General features: G+C 41.8%; 8 non-coding genes across 8 annotated transcripts; all 8 read right to left on the reverse strand.

The window, feature by feature from the left end:
- Positions 1-1,531: 1,531 nt before the first annotated feature.
- Positions 1,532-1,603, reverse strand: trnac-gca (transfer RNA cysteine (anticodon GCA)). The gene has a single exon. It is a non-coding gene; the product is annotated as a tRNA-Cys (tRNA).
- Positions 1,604-4,239: 2,636 nt separating this feature from the next.
- On the reverse strand, positions 4,240-4,311 carry trnac-gca (transfer RNA cysteine (anticodon GCA)). The gene has a single exon. It is a non-coding gene; the product is annotated as a tRNA-Cys (tRNA).
- A 2,619-nt stretch (positions 4,312-6,930) lies between these two features.
- On the reverse strand, positions 6,931-7,002 carry trnac-gca (transfer RNA cysteine (anticodon GCA)). Its single transcript has one exon. It is a non-coding gene; the product is annotated as a tRNA-Cys (tRNA).
- A 2,636-nt stretch (positions 7,003-9,638) lies between these two features.
- trnac-gca (transfer RNA cysteine (anticodon GCA)) lies at positions 9,639-9,710 on the reverse strand. Its single transcript has one exon. It is a non-coding gene; the product is annotated as a tRNA-Cys (tRNA).
- A 2,620-nt stretch (positions 9,711-12,330) lies between these two features.
- trnac-gca (transfer RNA cysteine (anticodon GCA)) lies at positions 12,331-12,402 on the reverse strand. The gene has a single exon. It is a non-coding gene; the product is annotated as a tRNA-Cys (tRNA).
- A 2,620-nt stretch (positions 12,403-15,022) lies between these two features.
- On the reverse strand, positions 15,023-15,094 carry trnac-gca (transfer RNA cysteine (anticodon GCA)). The gene has a single exon. It is a non-coding gene; the product is annotated as a tRNA-Cys (tRNA).
- A 2,621-nt stretch (positions 15,095-17,715) lies between these two features.
- On the reverse strand, positions 17,716-17,787 carry trnac-gca (transfer RNA cysteine (anticodon GCA)). Its single transcript has one exon. It is a non-coding gene; the product is annotated as a tRNA-Cys (tRNA).
- A 2,622-nt stretch (positions 17,788-20,409) lies between these two features.
- On the reverse strand, positions 20,410-20,481 carry trnac-gca (transfer RNA cysteine (anticodon GCA)). Its single transcript has one exon. It is a non-coding gene; the product is annotated as a tRNA-Cys (tRNA).
- Positions 20,482-21,334: the final 853 nt, after the last annotated feature.

Consider the following 21,334-nt stretch of genomic DNA (forward strand, 5'->3'; position numbering starts at 1 on the left):
TTCCTGTTGGGAAGTATTGTAGTTGTTTTATGCCAAGCCAACTGGTGAGTGCTCTTCCTCTGGGTATCTCCTAGCTGACACATACATCCATACCACATTTTAGGGTTAATGTTAGGCTAACCCTAACATAACCGCTTGTGGACATTAAAAACATCTTGATTTCACCACTGTACCACAACATTGTTTGACACTATAGAAGAACTTTGTGAGTGGGGGGTACCACGATCTGAACTGGGGACCTCTTGACCTGCAGTCAAATGTCCTACTACTGAGCAATACCCCCACTCTAAGCCAATTGTAAGCATGGGAATAAAAACAAAAATGACTGCATTTTAAGGCATAGAGGTTTTAGACACTAATGATAAGTTGATTACACCAATGTCTAACAACACTGATGGATTGCATTTTATGCTACTGTACAAATTTGCTAGCAGGGGCCACCTGGATTTGATCCATGGTCCTTGTGATCTGCATCGAAATGCTCTATCCCTGAATTATACCCCCACTGCCAGCCTATTAGAAGCATGTTTATAAAAGCATTAATTACGGCATTTTATCGGCTTTCAGGTTGAGGACAGTATTGACAGTTTGATTATACCACTTGTTAGGAGGTAATTAATGATAGTACTGATGAACACAGAAGGCGGAACCCAGATCATGTCACTCAACTGTGGTTAATAAGAAAGGCATGAATGTGGCTGTGGTTGGAGTGTGGGGAAAAAACAGCTCTCTGTGGATTAATCTTCCTCTTTTTGGTTGGGAAGTATCATGGTTGTTTTATGCCAAGACAACTGGTGAGTGCCCTTCCTCTGGGTGACTCCTAGTTGACACACACATCCATACCACATTTTAGGGTTAGAATTAGGCTTAGGCGAACCCTAACCTAACCGGTTGTGGACATTAATAATATCTTGATTTCACCACTGTACCACAACATTGTTTTACACTAAAGAAGAGCTTTGTGAGTGGGGGTACCAGGATCTGGGCTGGGGACCTCTTGTTCTGCCAAGCCAACTGGTGAGTGCCCTTCCTCTGGGTGACTCATAGCTGACACACACATCCATACCACATTCTACTGTCTTATAGGTTGCAGACAGGATCAAGAGCTTGATTATACCACTGTCTAACAACACTAAAGTAGTGCTTTGTAAGCTTCCATACAACTTTGTCAGCAGAGGGACACCTGGATCTGAACTGGGGACCTCTTGATCTGCATTAAAATGCTCTACCACTGAGCTATACCCCCACTGCCAAACTTTGGCAAGCAGAATAAGAATAAACTTTATTGCCAAGTATGCTTACACAAGGAATTTGTTTTGGTGATAGAAGCTTCCAGTGCACAAACAATTCAGCAACAAGACAGAGATAATAATACAAAAATAGAATAAAAATACAATTAAATACCTGAATAAAAACAAAAATGTCTGCATTTTTTGGGCTATAGGTTGCATAAATTATCTAGAGCTCAATTACATCACTGTCTAAACAGAATAAAGTAGTGGATTGTAAGCTACCATGCAACTATATCAGCAGGGGGCACCTGGAGTTGAACCAGGGACCTCTTGATCTGCAGTCAAATGCTCTACCACTGAGCTATACCCCCATGCCTATACATTATCACGACCAGAGTAGGAACAATAATGACTGCATTTTACTGGCTTACAGGTTGCAGACATTAAAAATGTCTTGATCGTACTACCATATCACAGCAATAAAGTAGTGTACTTTATGCTACTGGTCAACTTTGCCAGCTGGGGCACCTGGATTTGAGCTGGGGCCCTCCTTCCCTGCAGTCAAACACTCTACCACTGAGCTTTACCTCCCTTGCTAGGCCCTTGTAAGCACATGAATCAAAGCATTAATGACAGCATTTTATTTGCTTATAGGTTGTGGACACTAATAATATCTTGATTATACTACTGTATAACATAAAAAAACTGCATTTCATACTTCCATACGTTTTGCCAGCAGGGGGCATCCAGATTTGACCCAGGGACCTCTTGATCTGCAGTCTCATGCTCTACCACTGAACATTGTTAGCAGGGGGCACCCACAGTCAAACCGGTTGCGGACATTAATAATATCTTGATTTCACCACTGAATAACAACAGTGAACTACTGTGTTTTAAACTACAGAAGAACTTTGTGAGTGGGGGGTATCAAGATTTGAACTGGGAACCTCTTGATTGGCAGTCAAAAATTCTACTACCGAGCTATACACCCCCTTGATGCCAACTGTAAGCATGTGAGCAAAAACAAAAATGACTGCGTTTTAAGGCTTAGAGGTTGTAGACACTGATAATATGCTGATTACACCAATGTCTAACAACACTGAAGGACTGCATTTTATGCTACCGTACAAGTTTACTAGCAGGGGTCACCTGGATTTGATCCATGGTCCTTGTGATCTGCATTGAAATGCAATATCACTGAACTATACCCCCACTGCCAGTCTATTGTAAGCATGTTAATAAAAGCATTAATTACTGCATTTTATTGGCTTATAGGTTGCGGACAGTATTAATAGCTTGATTATAACACTTGTTAGGAGGTAGTTAGGGATAGTACTGATGAACAGAGAAGGCGGAACCCAGATCATGTCACTCACCTGTGGTTAATAAGAAAGGCATGCATGTGGCAGTGGTTTGAGTGTGGGGAAAAAAACAGCTCTCTGTGGATTAATCTTCCACTTTTCCTGTTGGGAAGTATTGTGGTTGTTTTATGCCAAGCCAGCTGGTGAGTGCTCTTCCTCTGGGTGACTCCTAGCTGACACACACATCCATACCACATTTTAGGGTTAATGTGAGGCAAACCCTAACATAACCGCTTGTGGACATTAAAAACATCTTGATTTCACCACTGTACCACAACATTGTTTGACACTATAGAAGAACTTTGTGAGTGGGGGGTACCACGATCTGAACTGGGGACCTCTTGACCTGCAGTCAAATGTCCTACTACTGAGCAATACCCCCACTCTAAGCCAATTGTAAGCATGGGAATAAAAACAAAAATGACTGCATTTTAAGGCATAGAGGTTGTAGACACTAATGATAAGTTGATTACACCAATGTCTAACAACACTGAAGGACTGCATTTTATGCTACTGTACAAATTTGCTAGCAGGGGCCACCTGGATTTGATCCATGGTCCTTGTGATCTGCATCGAAATGCTCTATCCCTGAATTATACCCCCACTGCCAGCCTATTAGAAGCATGTTTATAAAAGCATTAATTACGGCATTTTATCGGCTTTCAGGTTGAGGACAGTATTGACAGTTTGATTATACCACTTGTTAGGAGGTAATTAATGATAGTACTGATGAACACAGAAGGCGGAACCCAGATCATGTCACTCAACTGTGGTTAATAAGAAAGGCATGAATGTGGCTGTGGTTGGAGTGTGGGGAAAAAACAGCTCTCTGTGGATTAATCTTCCTCTTTTTGGTTGGGAAGTATCATGGTTGTTTTATGCCAAGACAACTGGTGAGTGCCCTTCCTCTGGGTGACTCCTAGTTGACACAACTCCTAGCTGACACACACATCCATACCACATTTTAGGGTTAGAATTAGGCTTAGGCTAACCCTAACCTAACCGGTTGTGGACATTAATAACATCTTGATTTCACCACTGTACCACAACATTGTTTTACACTAAAGAAGAGCTTTGTGAGTGGGGGTACCAGGATCTGGGCTGGGGACCTCTTGTTCTGCCAAGCCAACTGGTGAGTGCCCTTCCTCTGGGTGACTCATAGCTGACACACACATCCATACCACATTCTACTGGCTTATAGGTTGCAGACAGGATCAAGAGCTTGATTATACCACTGTCTAACAACACTAAAGTAGTGCTTTGTAAGCTTCCATACAACTTTGTCAGCAGAGGGACACCTGGATCTGAACTGGGGACCTCTTGATCTGCATTAAAATGCTCTACCACTGAGCTATACCCCCACTGCCAAACTTTGGCAAGCAGAATAAGAATAAACTTTATTGCCAAGTATGCTTACACAAGGAATTTGTTTTGGTGATAGAAGCTTCCAGTGCACAAACAATTCAGCAACAAGACAGAGATAATAATACAAAAATAGAATAAAAATACAATTAAATACCTGAATAAAAACAAAAATGTCTGCATTTTTTGGGCTATAGGTTGCATAAATTATCTAGAGCTCAATTACATCACTGTCTAAACAGAATAAAGTAGTGGATTGTAAGCTACCATGCAACTATATCAGCAGGGGGCACCTGGAGTTGAACCAGGGACCTCTTGATCTGCAGTCAAATGCTCTACCACTGAGCTATACCCCCATGCCTATACATTATCACGACCAGAGTAGGAACAATAATGACTGCATTTTACTGGCTTACAGGTTGCAGACATTAAAAATGTCTTGATCGTACTACCATATCACAGCAATAAAGTAGTGTACTTTATGCTACTGGTCAACTTTGCCAGCTGGGGCACCTGGATTTGAGCTGGGGCCCTCCTTCCCTGCAGTCAAACACTCTACCACTGAGCTTTACCTCCCTTGCTAGGCCCTTGTAAGCACATGAATCAAAGCATTAATGACAGCATTTTATTTGCTTATAGGTTGTGGACACTAATAATATCTTGATTATACTACTGTATAACATAAAAAAACTGCATTTCATACTTCCATACGTTTTGCCAGCAGGGGGCATCCAGATTTGACCCAGGGACCTCTTGATCTGCAGTCTCATGCTCTACCACTGAACATTGTTAGCAGGGGGCACCCACAGTCAAACCGGTTGCGGACATTAATAATATCTTGATTTCACCACTGAATAACAACAGTGAACTACTGTGTTTTAAACTACAGAAGAACTTTGTGAGTGGGGGGTATCAAGATTTGAACTGGGAACCTCTTGATTGGCAGTCAAAAATTCTACTACTGAGCTATACCCCCCCTCGATGCCAACTGTAAGCATGTGAGCAAAAACAAAAATGACTGCGTTTTAAGGCTTAGAGGTTGTAGACACTGATAATATGCTGATTACACCAATGTCTAACAACACTGAAGGACTGCATTTTATGCTACCGTACAAGTTTACTAGCAGGGGTCACCTGGATTTGATCCATGGTCCTTGTGATCTGCATTGAAATGCAATATCACTGAACTATACCCCCACTGCCAGTCTATTGTAAGCATGTTAATAAAAGCATTAATTACTGCATTTTATTGGCTTATAGGTTGCGGACAGTATTAATAGCTTGATTATAACACTTGTTAGGAGGTAGTTAGGGATAGTACTGATGAACAGAGAAGGCGGAACCCAGATCATGTCACTCACCTGTGGTTAATAAGAAAGGCATGCATGTGGCAGTGGTTTGAGTGTGGGGAAAAAAACAGCTCTCTGTGGATTAATCTTCCACTTTTCCTGTTGGGAAGTATTGTGGTTGTTTTATGCCAAGCCAGCTGGTGAGTGCTCTTCCTCTGGGTGACTCCTAGCTGACACACACATCCATACCACATTTTAGGGTTAATGTGAGGCAAACCCTAACATAACCGCTTGTGGACATTAAAAACATCTTGATTTCACCACTGTACCACAACATTGTTTGACACTATAGAAGAACTTTGTGAGTGGGGGGTACCACGATCTGAACTGGGGACCTCTTGACCTGCAGTCAAATGTCCTACTACTGAGCAATACCCCCACTCTAAGCCAATTGTAAGCATGGGAATAAAAACAAAAATGACTGCATTTTAAGGCATAGAGGTTGTAGACACTAATGATAAGTTGATTACACCAATGTCTAACAACACTGAAGGACTGCATTTTATGCTACTGTACAAATTTGCTAGCAGGGGCCACCTGGATTTGATCCATGGTCCTTGTGATCTGCATCGAAATGCTCTATCCCTGAATTATACCCCCACTGCCAGCCTATTAGAAGCATGTTTATAAAAGCATTAATTACGGCATTTTATCGGCTTTCAGGTTGAGGACAGTATTGACAGTTTGATTATACCACTTGTTAGGAGGTAATTAATGATAGTACTGATGAACACAGAAGGCGGAACCCAGATCATGTCACTCAACTGTGGTTAATAAGAAAGGCATGAATGTGGCTGTGGTTGGAGTGTGGGGAAAAAACAGCTCTCTGTGGATTAATCTTCCTCTTTTTGGTTGGGAAGTATCATGGTTGTTTTATGCCAAGACAACTGGTGAGTGCCCTTCCTCTGGGTGACTCCTAGTTGACACACACATCCATACCACATTTTAGGGTTAGAATTAGGCTTAGGCGAACCCTAACCTAACCGGTTGTGGACATTAATAATATCTTGATTTCACCACTGTACCACAACATTGTTTTACACTAAAGAAGAGCTTTGTGAGTGGGGTACCAGGATCTGGGCTGGGGACCTCTTGTTCTGCCAAGCCAACTGGTGAGTGCCCTTCCTCTGGGTGACTCATAGCTGACACACACATCCATACCACATTCTACTGGCTTATAGGTTGCAGACAGGATCAAGAGCTTGATTATACCACTGTCTAACAACACTAAAGTAGTGCTTTGTAAGCTTCCATACAACTTTGTCAGCAGAGGGACACCTGGATCTGAACTGGGGACCTCTTGATCTGCATTAAAATGCTCTACCACTGAGCTATACCCCCACTGCCAAACTTTGGCAAGCAGAATAAGAATAAACTTTATTGCCAAGTATGCTTACACAAGGAATTTGTTTTGGTGATAGAAGCTTCCAGTGCACAAACAATTCAGCAACAAGACAGAGATAATAATACAAAAATAGAATAAAAATACAATTAAATACCTGAATAAAAACAAAAATGTCTGCATTTTTTGGGCTATAGGTTGCATAAATTATCTAGAGCTCAATTACATCACTGTCTAAACAGAATAAAGTAGTGGATTGTAAGCTACCATGCAACTATATCAGCAGGGGGCACCTGGAGTTGAACCAGGGACCTCTTGATCTGCAGTCAAATGCTCTACCACTGAGCTATACCCCCATGCCTATACATTATCACGACCAGAGTAGGAACAATAATGACTGCATTTTACTGGCTTACAGGTTGCAGACATTAAAAATGTCTTGATCGTACTACCATATCACAGCAATAAAGTAGTGTACTTTATGCTACTGGTCAACTTTGCCAGCTGGGGCACCTGGATTTGAGCTGGGGCCCTCCTTCCCTGCAGTCAAACACTCTACCACTGAGCTTTACCTCCCTTGCTAGGCCCTTGTAAGCACATGAATCAAAGCATTAATGACAGCATTTTATTTGCTTATAGGTTGTGGACACTAATAATATCTTGATTATACTACTGTATAACATAAAAAAACTGCATTTCATACTTCCATACGTTTTGCCAGCAGGGGGCATCCAGATTTGACCCAGGGACCTCTTGATCTGCAGTCTCATGCTCTACCACTGAACATTGTTAGCAGGGGGCACCCACAGTCAAACCGGTTGCGGACATTAATAATATCTTGATTTCACCACTGAATAACAACAGTGAACTACTGTGTTTTAAACTACAGAAGAACTTTGTGAGTGGGGGTATCAAGATTTGAACTGGGAACCTCTTGATTGGCAGTCAAAAATTCTACTACCGAGCTATACACCCCCCATGATGCCAACTGTAAGCATGTGAGCAAAAACAAAAATGACTGCGTTTTAAGGCTTAGAGGTTGTAGACACTGATAATATGCTGATTACACCAATGTCTAACAACACTGAAGGACTGCATTTTATGCTACCGTACAAGTTTACTAGCAGGGGTCACCTGGATTTGATCCATGGTCCTTGTGATCTGCATTGAAATGCAATATCACTGAACTATACCCCCACTGCCAGTCTATTGTAAGCATGTTAATAAAAGCATTAATTACTGCATTTTATTGGCTTATAGGTTGCGGACAGTATTAATAGCTTGATTATAACACTTGTTAGGAGGTAGTTAGGGATAGTACTGATGAACAGAGAAGGCGGAACCCAGATCATGTCACTCACCTGTGGTTAATAAGAAAGGCATGCATGTGGCAGTGGTTTGAGTGTGGGGAAAAAAACAGCTCTCTGTGGATTAATCTTCCACTTTTCCTGTTGGGAAGTATTGTGGTTGTTTTATGCCAAGCCAGCTGGTGAGTGCTCTTCCTCTGGGTGACTCCTAGCTGACACACACATCCATACCACATTTTAGGGTTAATGTGAGGCAAACCCTAACATAACCGCTTGTGGACATTAAAAACATCTTGATTTCACCACTGTACCACAACATTGTTTGACACTATAGAAGAACTTTGTGAGTGGGGGGTACCACGATCTGAACTGGGGACCTCTTGACCTGCAGTCAAATGTCCTACTACTGAGCAATACCCCCACTCTAAGCCAATTGTAAGCATGGGAATAAAAACAAAAATGACTGCATTTTAAGGCATAGAGGTTGTAGACACTAATGATAAGTTGATTACACCAATGTCTAACAACACTGAAGGACTGCATTTTATGCTACTGTACAAATTTGCTAGCAGGGGCCACCTGGATTTGATCCATGGTCCTTGTGATCTGCATCGAAATGCTCTATCCCTGAATTATACCCCCACTGCCAGCCTATTAGAAGCATGTTTATAAAAGCATTAATTACGGCATTTTATCGGCTTTCAGGTTGAGGACAGTATTGACAGTTTGATTATACCACTTGTTAGGAGGTAATTAATGATAGTACTGATGAACACAGAAGGCGGAACCCAGATCATGTCACTCAACTGTGGTTAATAAGAAAGGCATGAATGTGGCTGTGGTTGGAGTGTGGGGAAAAAACAGCTCTCTGTGGATTAATCTTCCTCTTTTTGGTTGGGAAGTATCATGGTTGTTTTATGCCAAGACAACTGGTGAGTGCCCTTCCTCTGGGTGACTCCTAGTTGACACAACTCCTAGCTGACACACACATCCATACCACATTTTAGGGTTAGAATTAGGCTTAGGCTAACCCTAACCTAACCGGTTGTGGACATTAATAACATCTTGATTTCACCACTGTACCACAACATTGTTTTACACTAAAGAAGAGCTTTGTGAGTGGGGGTACCAGGATCTGGGCTGGGGACCTCTTGTTCTGCCAAGCCAACTGGTGAGTGCCCTTCCTCTGGGTGACTCATAGCTGACACACACATCCATACCACATTCTACTGGCTTATAGGTTGCAGACAGGATCAAGAGCTTGATTATACCACTGTCTAACAACACTAAAGTAGTGCTTTGTAAGCTTCCATACAACTTTGTCAGCAGAGGGACACCTGGATCTGAACTGGGGACCTCTTGATCTGCATTAAAATGCTCTACCACTGAGCTATACCCCCACTGCCAAACTTTGGCAAGCAGAATAAGAATAAACTTTATTGCCAAGTATGCTTACACAAGGAATTTGTTTTGGTGATAGAAGCTTCCAGTGCACAAACAATTCAGCAACAAGACAGAGATAATAATACAAAAATAGAATAAAAATACAATTAAATACCTGAATAAAAACAAAAATGTCTGCATTTTTTGGGCTATAGGTTGCATAAATTATCTAGAGCTCAATTACATCACTGTCTAAACAGAATAAAGTAGTGGATTGTAAGCTACCATGCAACTATATCAGCAGGGGGCACCTGGAGTTGAACCAGGGACCTCTTGATCTGCAGTCAAATGCTCTACCACTGAGCTATACCCCCATGCCTATACATTATCACGACCAGAGTAGGAACAATAATGACTGCATTTTACTGGCTTACAGGTTGCAGACATTAAAAATGTCTTGATCGTACTACCATATCACAGCAATAAAGTAGTGTACTTTATGCTACTGGTCAACTTTGCCAGCTGGGGCACCTGGATTTGAGCTGGGGCCCTCCTTCCCTGCAGTCAAACACTCTACCACTGAGCTTTACCTCCCTTGCTAGGCCCTTGTAAGCACATGAATCAAAGCATTAATGACAGCATTTTATTTGCTTATAGGTTGTGGACACTAATAATATCTTGATTATACTACTGTATAACATAAAAAAACTGCATTTCATACTTCCATACGTTTTGCCAGCAGGGGGCATCCAGATTTGACCCAGGGACCTCTTGATCTGCAGTCTCATGCTCTACCACTGAACATTGTTAGCAGGGGGCACCCACAGTCAAACCGGTTGCGGACATTAATAATATCTTGATTTCACCACTGAATAACAACAGTGAACTACTGTGTTTTAAACTACAGAAGAACTTTGTGAGTGGGGGGTATCAAGATTTGAACTGGGAACCTCTTGATTGGCAGTCAAAAATTCTACTACTGAGCTATACCCCCCCTCGATGCCAACTGTAAGCATGTGAGCAAAAACAAAAATGACTGCGTTTTAAGGCTTAGAGGTTGTAGACACTGATAATATGCTGATTACACCAATGTCTAACAACACTGAAGGACTGCATTTTATGCTACCGTACAAGTTTACTAGCAGGGGTCACCTGGATTTGATCCATGGTCCTTGTGATCTGCATTGAAATGCAATATCACTGAACTATACCCCCACTGCCAGTCTATTGTAAGCATGTTAATAAAAGCATTAATTACTGCATTTTATTGGCTTATAGGTTGCGGACAGTATTAATAGCTTGATTATAACACTTGTTAGGAGGTAGTTAGGGATAGTACTGATGAACAGAGAAGGCGGAACCCAGATCATGTCACTCACCTGTGGTTAATAAGAAAGGCATGCATGTGGCAGTGGTTTGAGTGTGGGGAAAAAAACAGCTCTCTGTGGATTAATCTTCCACTTTTCCTGTTGGGAAGTATTGTGGTTGTTTTATGCCAAGCCAGCTGGTGAGTGCTCTTCCTCTGGGTGACTCCTAGCTGACACACACATCCATACCACATTTTAGGGTTAATGTGAGGCAAACCCTAACATAACCGCTTGTGGACATTAAAAACATCTTGATTTCACCACTGTACCACAACATTGTTTGACACTATAGAAGAACTTTGTGAGTGGGGGGTACCACGATCTGAACTGGGGACCTCTTGACCTGCAGTCAAATGTCCTACTACTGAGCAATACCCCCACTCTAAGCCAATTGTAAGCATGGGAATAAAAACAAAAATGACTGCATTTTAAGGCATAGAGGTTGTAGACACTAATGATAAGTTGATTACACCAATGTCTAACAACACTGAAGGACTGCATTTTATGCTACTGTACAAATTTGCTAGCAGGGGCCACCTGGATTTGATCCATGGTCCTTGTGATCTGCATCGAAATGCTCTATCCCTGAATTATACCCCCACTGCCAGCCTATTAGAAGCATGTTTATAAAAGCATTAATTACGGCATTTTATCGGCTTTCAGGTTGAGGACAGTATTGACAGTTTGATTATACCACTTGTTAGGAGGTAATTAATGATAGTACTGATGAACACAGAAGGCGGAACCCAGATCATGTCACTCAACTGTGGTTAATAAGAAAGGCATGAATGTGGCTGTGGTTGGAGTGTGGGGAAAAAACAGCTCTCTGTGGATTAATCTTCCTCTTTTTGGTTGGGAAGTATCATGGTTGTTTTATGCCAAGACAACTGGTGAGTGCCCTTCCTCTGGGTGACTCCTAGTTGACACACACATCCATACCACATTTTAGGGTTAGAATTAGGCTTAGGCGAACCCTAACCTAACCGGTTGTGGACATTAATAATATCTTGATTTCACCACTGTACCACAACATTGTTTTACACTAAAGAAGAGCTTTGTGAGTGGGGGTACCAGGATCTGGGCTGGGGACCTCTTGTTCTGCCAAGCCAACTGGTGAGTGCCCTTCCTCTGGGTGACTCATAGCTGACACACACATCCATACCACATTCTACTGGCTTATAGGTTGCAGACAGGATCAAGAGCTTGATTATACCACTGTCTAACAACACTAAAGTAGTGCTTTGTAAGCTTCCATACAACTTTGTCAGCAGAGGGACACCTGGATCTGAACTGGGGACCTCTTGATCTGCATTAAAATGCTCTACCACTGAGCTATACCCCCACTGCCAAACTTTGGCAAGCAGAATAAGAATAAACTTTATTGCCAAGTATGCTTACACAAGGAATTTGTTTTGGTGATAGAAGCTTCCAGTGCACAAACAATTCAGCAACAAGACAGAGATAATAATACAAAAATAGAATAAAAATACAATTAAATACCTGAATAAAAACAAAAATGTCTGCATTTTTTGGGCTATAGGTTGCATAAATTATCTAGAGCTCAATTACATCACTGTCTAAACAGAATAAAGTAGTGGATTGTAAGCTACCATGCAACTATATCAGCAGGGGGCACCTGGAGTTGAACCAGGGACCTCTTGATCTGCAGTCAAATGCTCTACCACTGAGCTATACCCCCATGCCTATACATTATCACGACCAGAGTAGGAACAATAATGACTGCATTTTACTGGCTTACAGGTTGCAGACATTAAAAATGTCTTGATCGTACTACCATATCACAGCAATAAAGTAGTGTACTTTATGCTACTGGTCAACTTTGCCAGCTGGGGCACCTGGATTTGAGCTGGGGCCCTCCTTCCCTGCAGTCAAACACTCTACCACTGAGCTTTACCTCCCTTGCTAGGCCCTTGTAAGCACATGAATCAAAGCATTAATGACAGCATTTTATTTGCTTATAGGTTGTGGACACTAATAATATCTTGATTATACTACTGTATAACATAAAAAAACTGCATTTCATACTTCCATACGTTTTGCCAGCAGGGGGCATCCAGATTTGACCCAGGGACCTCTTGATCTGCAGTCTCATGCTCTACCACTGAACATTGTTAGCAGGGGGCACCCACAGTCAAACCGGTTGCGGACATTAATAATATCTTGATTTCACCACTGAATAACAACAGTGAACTACTGTGTTTTAAACTACAGAAGAACTTTGTGAGTGGGGGGTATCAAGATTTGAACTGGGAACCTCTTGATTGGCAGTCAAAAATTCTACTACCGAGCTATACACCCCCCTTGATGCCAACTGTAAGCATGTGAGCAAAAACAAAAATGACTGCGTTTTAAGGCTTAGAGGTTGTAGACACTGATAATATGCTGATTACACCAATGTCTAACAACACTGAAGGACTGCATTTTATGCTACCGTACAAGTTTACTAGCAGGGGTCACCTGGATTTGATCCATGGTCCTTGTGATCTGCATTGAAATGCAATATCACTGAACTATACCCCCACTGCCAGTCTATTGTAAGCATGTTAATAAAAGCATTAATTACTGCATTTTATTGGCTTATAGGTTGCGGACAGTATTAATAGCTTGATTATAACACTTGTTAGGAGGTAGTTAGGGATAGTACTGATGAACAGAGAAGGCGGAACCCAGATCATGTCACTCACCTGTGGTTAATAAGAAAGGCATGCATGTGGCAGTGGTTTGAGTGTGGGGAAAAAAACAGCTCTCTGTGGATTAATCTTCCACTTTTCCTGTTGGGAAGTATTGTGGTTGTTTTATGCCAAGCCAGCTGGTGAGTGCTCTTCCTCTGGGTGACTCCTAGCTGACACACACATCCATACCACATTTTAGGGTTAATGTGAGGCAAACCCTAACATAACCGCTTGTGGACATTAAAAACATCTTGATTTCACCACTGTACCACAACATTGTTTGACACTATAGAAGAACTTTGTGAGTGGGGGTACCACGATCTGAACTGGGGACCTCTTGACCTGCAGTCAAATGTCCTACTACTGAGCAATACCCCCACTCTAAGCCAATTGTAAGCATGGGAATAAAAACAAAAATGACTGCATTTTAAGGCATAGAGGTTGTAGACACTAATGATAAGTTGATTACACCAATGTCTAACAACACTGAAGGACTGCATTTTATGCTACTGTACAAATTTGCTAGCAGGGGCCACCTGGATTTGATCCATGGTCCTTGTGATCTGCATCGAAATGCTCTATCCCTGAATTATACCCCCACTGCCAGCCTATTAGAAGCATGTTTATAAAAGCATTAATTACGGCATTTTATCGGCTTTCAGGTTGAGGACAGTATTGACAGTTTGATTATACCACTTGTTAGGAGGTAATTAATGATAGTACTGATGAACACAGAAGGCGGAACCCAGATCATGTCACTCAACTGTGGTTAATAAGAAAGGCATGAATGTGGCTGTGGTTGGAGTGTGGGGAAAAAACAGCTCTCTGTGGATTAATCTTCCTCTTTTTGGTTGGGAAGTATCATGGTTGTTTTATGCCAAGACAACTGGTGAGTGCCCTTCCTCTGGGTGACTCCTAGTTGACACACACATCCATACCACATTTTAGGGTTAGAATTAGGCTTAGGCTAACCCTAACCTAACCGGTTGTGGACATTAATAACATCTTGATTTCACCACTGTACCACAACATTGTTTTACACTAAAGAAGAGCTTTGTGAGTGGGGGTACCAGGATCTGGGCTGGGGACCACTTGTTCTGCCAAGCCAACTGGTGAGTGCCCTTCCTCCGGGTGACTCCTAGCTGACACACACATCCATACCACATTCTACTGGCTTATAGGTTGCAGACAGGATCAAGAGCTTGATTATACCACTGTCTAACAACACTAAAGTAGTGCTTTGTAAGCTTCCATACAACTTTGTCAGCAGAGGGACACCTGGATCTGAACTGGGGACCTCTTGATCTGCATTAAAATGCTCTACCACTGAGCTATACCCCCACTGCCAAACTTTGGCAAGCAGAATAAGAATAAACTTTATTGCCAAGTATGCTTACACAAGGAATTTGTTTTGGTGATAGAAGCTTCCAGTGCACAAACAATTCAGCAACAAGACAGAGATAATAATACAAAAATAGAATAAAAATACAATTAAATACCTGAATAAAAACAAAAATGTCTGCATTTTTTGGGCTATAGGTTGCATAAATTATCTAGAGCTCAATTACATCACTGTCTAAACAGAATAAAGTAGTGGATTGTAAGCTACCATGCAACTTTATCAGCAGGGGGCACCTGGAGTTGAACCAGGGACCTCTTGATCTGCAGTCAAATGCTCTACCACTGAGCTATACCCCCATGCCTATACATTATCACGACCAGAGTAGGAACAATAATGACTGCATTTTACTGGCTTACAGGTTGCAGACATTAAAAATGTCTTGATCGTACTACCATATCACAGCAATAAAGTAGTGTACTTTATGCTACTGGTCAACTTTGCCAGCTGGGGCACCTGGATTTGAGCTGGGGCCCTCCTTCCCTGCAGTCAAACACTCTACCACTGAGCTTTACCTCCCTTGCTAGGCCCTTGTAAGCACATGAATCAAAGCATTAATGACAGCATTTTATTTGCTTATAGGTTGTGGACACTAATAATATCTTGATTATACTACTGTATAACATAAAAAAACTGCATTTCATACTTCCATACGTTTTGCCAGCAGGGGGCATCCAGATTTGACCCAGGGACCTCTTGATCTGCAGTCTCATGCTCTACCACTGAACATTGTTAGCAGGGGGCACCCAGAGTCGAACCGGTTGCGGACATTAATAATATCTTGATTTCACCACTGAATAACAACAGTGAACTACTGTGTTTTAAACTACAGAAGAACTTTGTGAGTGGGGGGTATCAAGATTTGAACTGGGAACCTCTTGATTGGCAGTCAAAAATTCTACTACTGAGCTATACCCCCCCCTCGATGCCAACTGTAAGCATGTGAGCAAAAACAAAAATGACTGCGTTTTAAGGCTTAGAGGTTGTAGACACTGATAATATGCTGATTACACCAATGTCTAACAACACTGAAGGACTGCATTTTATGCTACCGTACAAGTTTACTAGCAGGGGTCACCTGGATTTGATCCATGGTCCTTGTGATCTGCATTGAAATGCAATATCACTGAACTATACCCCCACTGCCAGTCTATTGTAAGCATGTTAATAAAAGCATTAATTACTGCATTTTATTGGCTTATAGGTTGCGGACAGTATTAATAGCTTGATTATAACACTTGTTAGGAGGTAGTTAGGGATAGTACTGATGAACAGAGAAGGCGGAACCCAGATCATGTCACTCACCTGTGGTTAATAAGAAAGGCATGCATGTGGCAGTGGTTTGAGTGTGGGGAAAAAAACAGCTCTCTGTGGATTAATCTTCCACTTTTCCTGTTGGGAAGTATTGTAGTTGTTTTATGCCAAGCCAACTGGTGAGTGCTCTTCCTCTGGGTGACTCCTAGCTGACACATACATCCATACCACATTTTAGGGTTAATGTTAGGCTAACCCTAACATAACCGCTTGTGGACATTAAAAACATCTTGATTTCACCACTGTACCACAACATTGTTTGACACTATAGAAGAACTTTGTGAGTGGGGGGTACCACGATCTGAACTGGGGACCTCTTGACCTGCAGTCAAATGTCCTACTACTGAGCAATACCCCCACTCTAAGCCAATTGTAAGCATGGGAATAAAAACAAAAATGACTGCATTTTAAGGCATAGAGGTTGTAGACACTAATGATAAGTTGATTACACCAATGTCTAACAACACTGAAGGATTGCATTTTATGCTACTGTACAAATTTGCTAGCAGGGGCCACCTGGATTTGATCCATGGTCCTTGTGATCTGCATCGAAATGCTCTATCCCTGAATTATACCCCCACTGCCAGCCTATTAGAAGCATGTTTATAAAAGCATTAATTACGGCATTTTATCGGCTTTCAGGTTGAGGACAGTATTGACAGTTTGATTATACCACTTGTTAGGAGGTAATTAATGATAGTACTGATGAACACAGAAGGCGGAACCCAGATCATGTCACTCAACTGTGGTTAATAAGAAAGGCATGAATGTGGCTGTGGTTGGAGTGTGGGGAAAAAACAGCTCTCTGTGGATTAATCTTCCTCTTTTTGGTTGGGAAGTATCATGGTTGTTTTATGCCAAGACAACTGGTGAGTGCCCTTCCTCTGGGTGACTCCTAGTTGACACACACATCCATACCACATTTTAGGGTTAGAATTAGGCTTAGGCTAACCCTAACCTAACCGGTTGTGGACATTAATAATATCTTGATTTCACCACTGTACCACAACATTGTTTTACACTAAAGAAGAGCTTTGTGAGTGGGGGTACCAGGATCTGGGCTGGGGACCTCTTGTTCTGCCAAGCCAACTGGTGAGTGCCCTTCCTCCGGGTGACTCCTAGCTGACACACACATCCATACCACATTCTACTGGCTTATAGGTTGCAGACAGGATCAAGAGCTTGATTATACCACTGTCTAACAACACTAAAGTAGTGCTTTGTAAGCTTCCATACAACTTTGTCAGCAGAGGGACACCTGGATCTGAACTGGGGACCTCTTGATCTGCATTAAAATGCTCTACCACTGAGCTATACCCCCACTGCCAAACTTTGGCAAGCAGAATAAGAATAAACTTTATTGCCAAGTATGCTTACACAAGGAATTTGTTTTGGTGATAGAAGCTTCCAGTGCACAAACAATTCAGCAACAAGACAGAGATAATAATACAAAAATAGAATAAAAATACAATTAAATACCTGAATAAAAACAAAAATGTCTGCATTTTTTGGGCTATAGGTTGCATAAATTATCTAGAGCTCAATTACATCACTGTCTAAACAGAATAAAGTAGTGGATTGTAAGCTACCATGCAACTTTATCAGCAGGGGGCACCTGGAGTTGAACCAGGGACCTCTTGATCTGCAGTCAAATGCTCTACCACTGAGCTACACCCCCGTGCCTATACATTATCACGATCAGAGTAGGAACAATAATGACTGCATTTTACTGGCTTACAGGTTGCAGACATTAAAAATGTCTTGATCGTACTACCATATCACAGCAATAAAGTAGTGTACTTTATGCTACTGGTCAACTTTGCCAGCTGGGGCACCTGGATTTGAGCTGGGGCCCTCCTTCCCTGCAGTCAAACACTCTACCACTGAGCTTTACCTCCCTTGCTAGGCCCTTGTAAGCACATGAATCAAAGCATTAATGACAGCATTTTATTTGCTTATAGGTTGTGGACACTAATAATATCTTGATTATACTACTGTATAACATAAAAAAACTGCATTTCATACTTCCATACGTTTTGCCAGCAGGGGGCATCCAGATTTGACCCAGGGACCTCTTGATCTGCAGTCTCATGCTCTACCACTGAACATTGTTAGCAGGGGGCACCCAGAGTCGAACCGGTTGCGGACATTAATAATATCTTGATTTCACCACTGAATAACAACAGTGAACTACTGTGTTTTAAACTACAGAAGAACTTTGTGAGTGGGGGGTATCAAGATTTGAACTGGGAACCTCTTGATTGGCAGTCAAAAATTCTACTACTGAGCTATACCCCCGCCCCCGAAGCCAACTGTAAGCATGTGAGCAAAAACAAAAATGACTGCGTTTTAAGGCTTAGAGGTTGTAGACACTGATAATATGCTGATTACACCAATGTCTAACAACACTGAAGGACTGCATTTTATGCTACCGTACAAGTTTACTAGCAGGGGTCACCTGGATTTGATCCATGGTCCTTGTGATCTGCATTGAAATGCAATATCACTGAACTATACCCCCACTGCCAGTCTATTGTAAGCATGTTAATAAAAGCATTAATTACTGCATTTTATTGGCTTATAGGTTGCGGACAGTATTAATAGCTTGATTATAACACTTGTTAGGAGGTAGTTAGGGATAGTACTGATGAACAGAGAAGGCGGAACCCAGATCATGTCACTCACCTGTGGTTAATAAGAAAGGCATGCATGTGGCAGTGGTTTGAGTGTGGGGAAAAAAACAGCTCTCTGTGGATTAATCTTCCACTTTTCCTGTTGGGAAGTATTGTAGTTGTTTTATGCCAAGCCAACTGGTGAGTGCTCTTCCTCTGGGTGACTCCTAGCTGACACATACATCCATACCACATTTTAGGGTTAATGTTAGGCTAACCCTAACATAACCGCTTGTGGACATTAAAAACATCTTGATTTCACCACTGTACCACAACATTGTTTGACACTATAGAAGAACTTTGTGAGTGGGGGGTACCACGATCTGAACTGGGGACCTCTTGACCTGCAGTCAAATGTCCTACTACTGAGCAATACCCCCACTCTAAGCCAATTGTAAGCATGGGAATAAAAACAAAAATGACTGCATTTTAAGGCATAGAGGTTGTAGACACTAATGATAAGTTGATTACACCAATGTCTAACAACACTGAAGGATTGCATTTTATGCTACTGTACAAATTTGCTAGCAGGGGCCACCTGGATTTGATCCATGGTCCTTGTGATCTGCATCGAAATGCTCTATCCCTGAATTATACCCCCACTGCCAGCCTATTAGAAGCATGTTTATAAAAGCATTAATTACGGCATTTTATCGGCTTTCAGGTTGAGGACAGTATTGACAGTTTGATTATACCACTTGTTAGGAGGTAATTAATGATAGTACTGATGAACACAGAAGGCGGAACCCAGATCATGTCACTCAACTGTGGTTAATAAGAAAGGCATGAATGTGGCTGTGGTTGGAGTGTGGGGAAAAAACAGCTCTCTGTGGATTAATCTTCCTCTTTTTGGTTGGGAAGTATCATGGTTGTTTTATGCCAAGACAACTGGTGAGTGCCCTTCCTCTGGGTGACTCCTAGTTGACACACACATCCATACCACATTTTAGGGTTAGAATTAGGCTTAGGCTAACCCTAACCTAACCGGTTGTGGACATTAATAATATCTTGATTTCACCACTGTACCACAACATTGTTTTACACTAAAGAAGAGCTTTGTGAGTGGGGGTACCAGGATCTGGGCTGGGGACCTCTTGTTCTGCCAAGCCAACTGGTGAGTGCCCTTCCTCTGGGTGACTCCTAGCTGACACACACATCCATACCACATTCTACTGGCTTATAGGTTGCAGACAGGATCAAGAGCTTGATTATACCACTGTCTAACAACACTAAAGTAGTGCTTTGTAAGCTTCCATACAACTTTGTCAGCAGAGGGACACCTGGATCTGAACTGGGGACCTCTTGATCTGCATTAAAATGCTCTACCACTGAGCTATACCCCCACTGCCAAACTTTGGCAAGCAGAATAAGAATAAACTTTATTGCCAAGTATGCTTACACAAGGAATTTGTTTTGGTGATAGAAGCTTCCAGTGCACAAACAATTCAGCAACAAGACAGAGATAATAATACAAAAATAGAATAAAAATACAATTAAATACCTGAATAAAAACAAAAATGTCTGCATTTTTTGGGCTATAGGTTGCATAAATTATCTAGAGCTCAATTACATCACTGTCTAAACAGAATAAAGTAGTGGATTGTAAGCTACCATGCAACTTTATCAGCAGGGGGCACCTGGAGTTGAACCAGGGACCTCTTGATCTGCAGTCAAATGCTCTACCACTGAGCTATACCCCCATGCCTATACATTATCACGACCAGAGTAGGAACAATAATGACTGCATTTTACTGGCTTACAGGTTGCAGACATTAAAAATGTCTTGATCGTACTACCATATCACAGCAATAAAGTAGTGTACTTTATGCTACTGGTCAACTTTGCCAGCTGGGGCACCTGGATTTGAGCTGGGGCCCTCCTTCCCTGCAGTCAAACACTCTACCACTGAGCTTTACCTCCCTTGCTAGGCCCATGTAAGCACATGAATCAAAGCATTAATGACAGCATTTTATTTGCTTATAGGTTGTGGACACTAATAATATCTTGATTATACTACTGTATAACATAAAAAAACTGCATTTCATACTTCCATACATTTTGCCAGCAGGGGGCATCCAGATTTGACCCAGGGACCTCTTGATCTGCAGTCTCATGCTCTACCACTGAACATTGTTAGCAGGGGGCACCCACAGTCGAACCGGTTGCGGACATTAATAATATCTTGATTTCACTACTGAATAACAACAGTGAACTACTGTGTTTTAAACTACAGAAGAACTTTGTGAGTGGGGGGTATCAAGATTTGAACTGGGAACCTCTTGATTGGCAGTCAAAAATTCTACTACTGAGCTATACCCCCCCCTCGAAGCCAACTGTAAGCATGTGAGCAAAAACAAAAATGACTGCGTTTTAAGGCTTAGAGGTTGTAGACACTGATAATATGCTGATTACACCAATGTCTAACAACACTGAAGGACTGCATTTTATGCTACCGTACAAGTTTACTAGCAGGGGTCACCTGGATTTGATCCATGGTCCTTGTGATCTGCATTGAAATGCAATATCACTGAACTATACCCCCACTGCCAGTCT

This window comes from Myxocyprinus asiaticus, chromosome 37 (genome assembly GCF_019703515.2).
Source record: "Myxocyprinus asiaticus isolate MX2 ecotype Aquarium Trade chromosome 37, UBuf_Myxa_2, whole genome shotgun sequence".
Taxonomy (NCBI): domain Eukaryota; kingdom Metazoa; phylum Chordata; class Actinopteri; order Cypriniformes; family Catostomidae; genus Myxocyprinus; species Myxocyprinus asiaticus.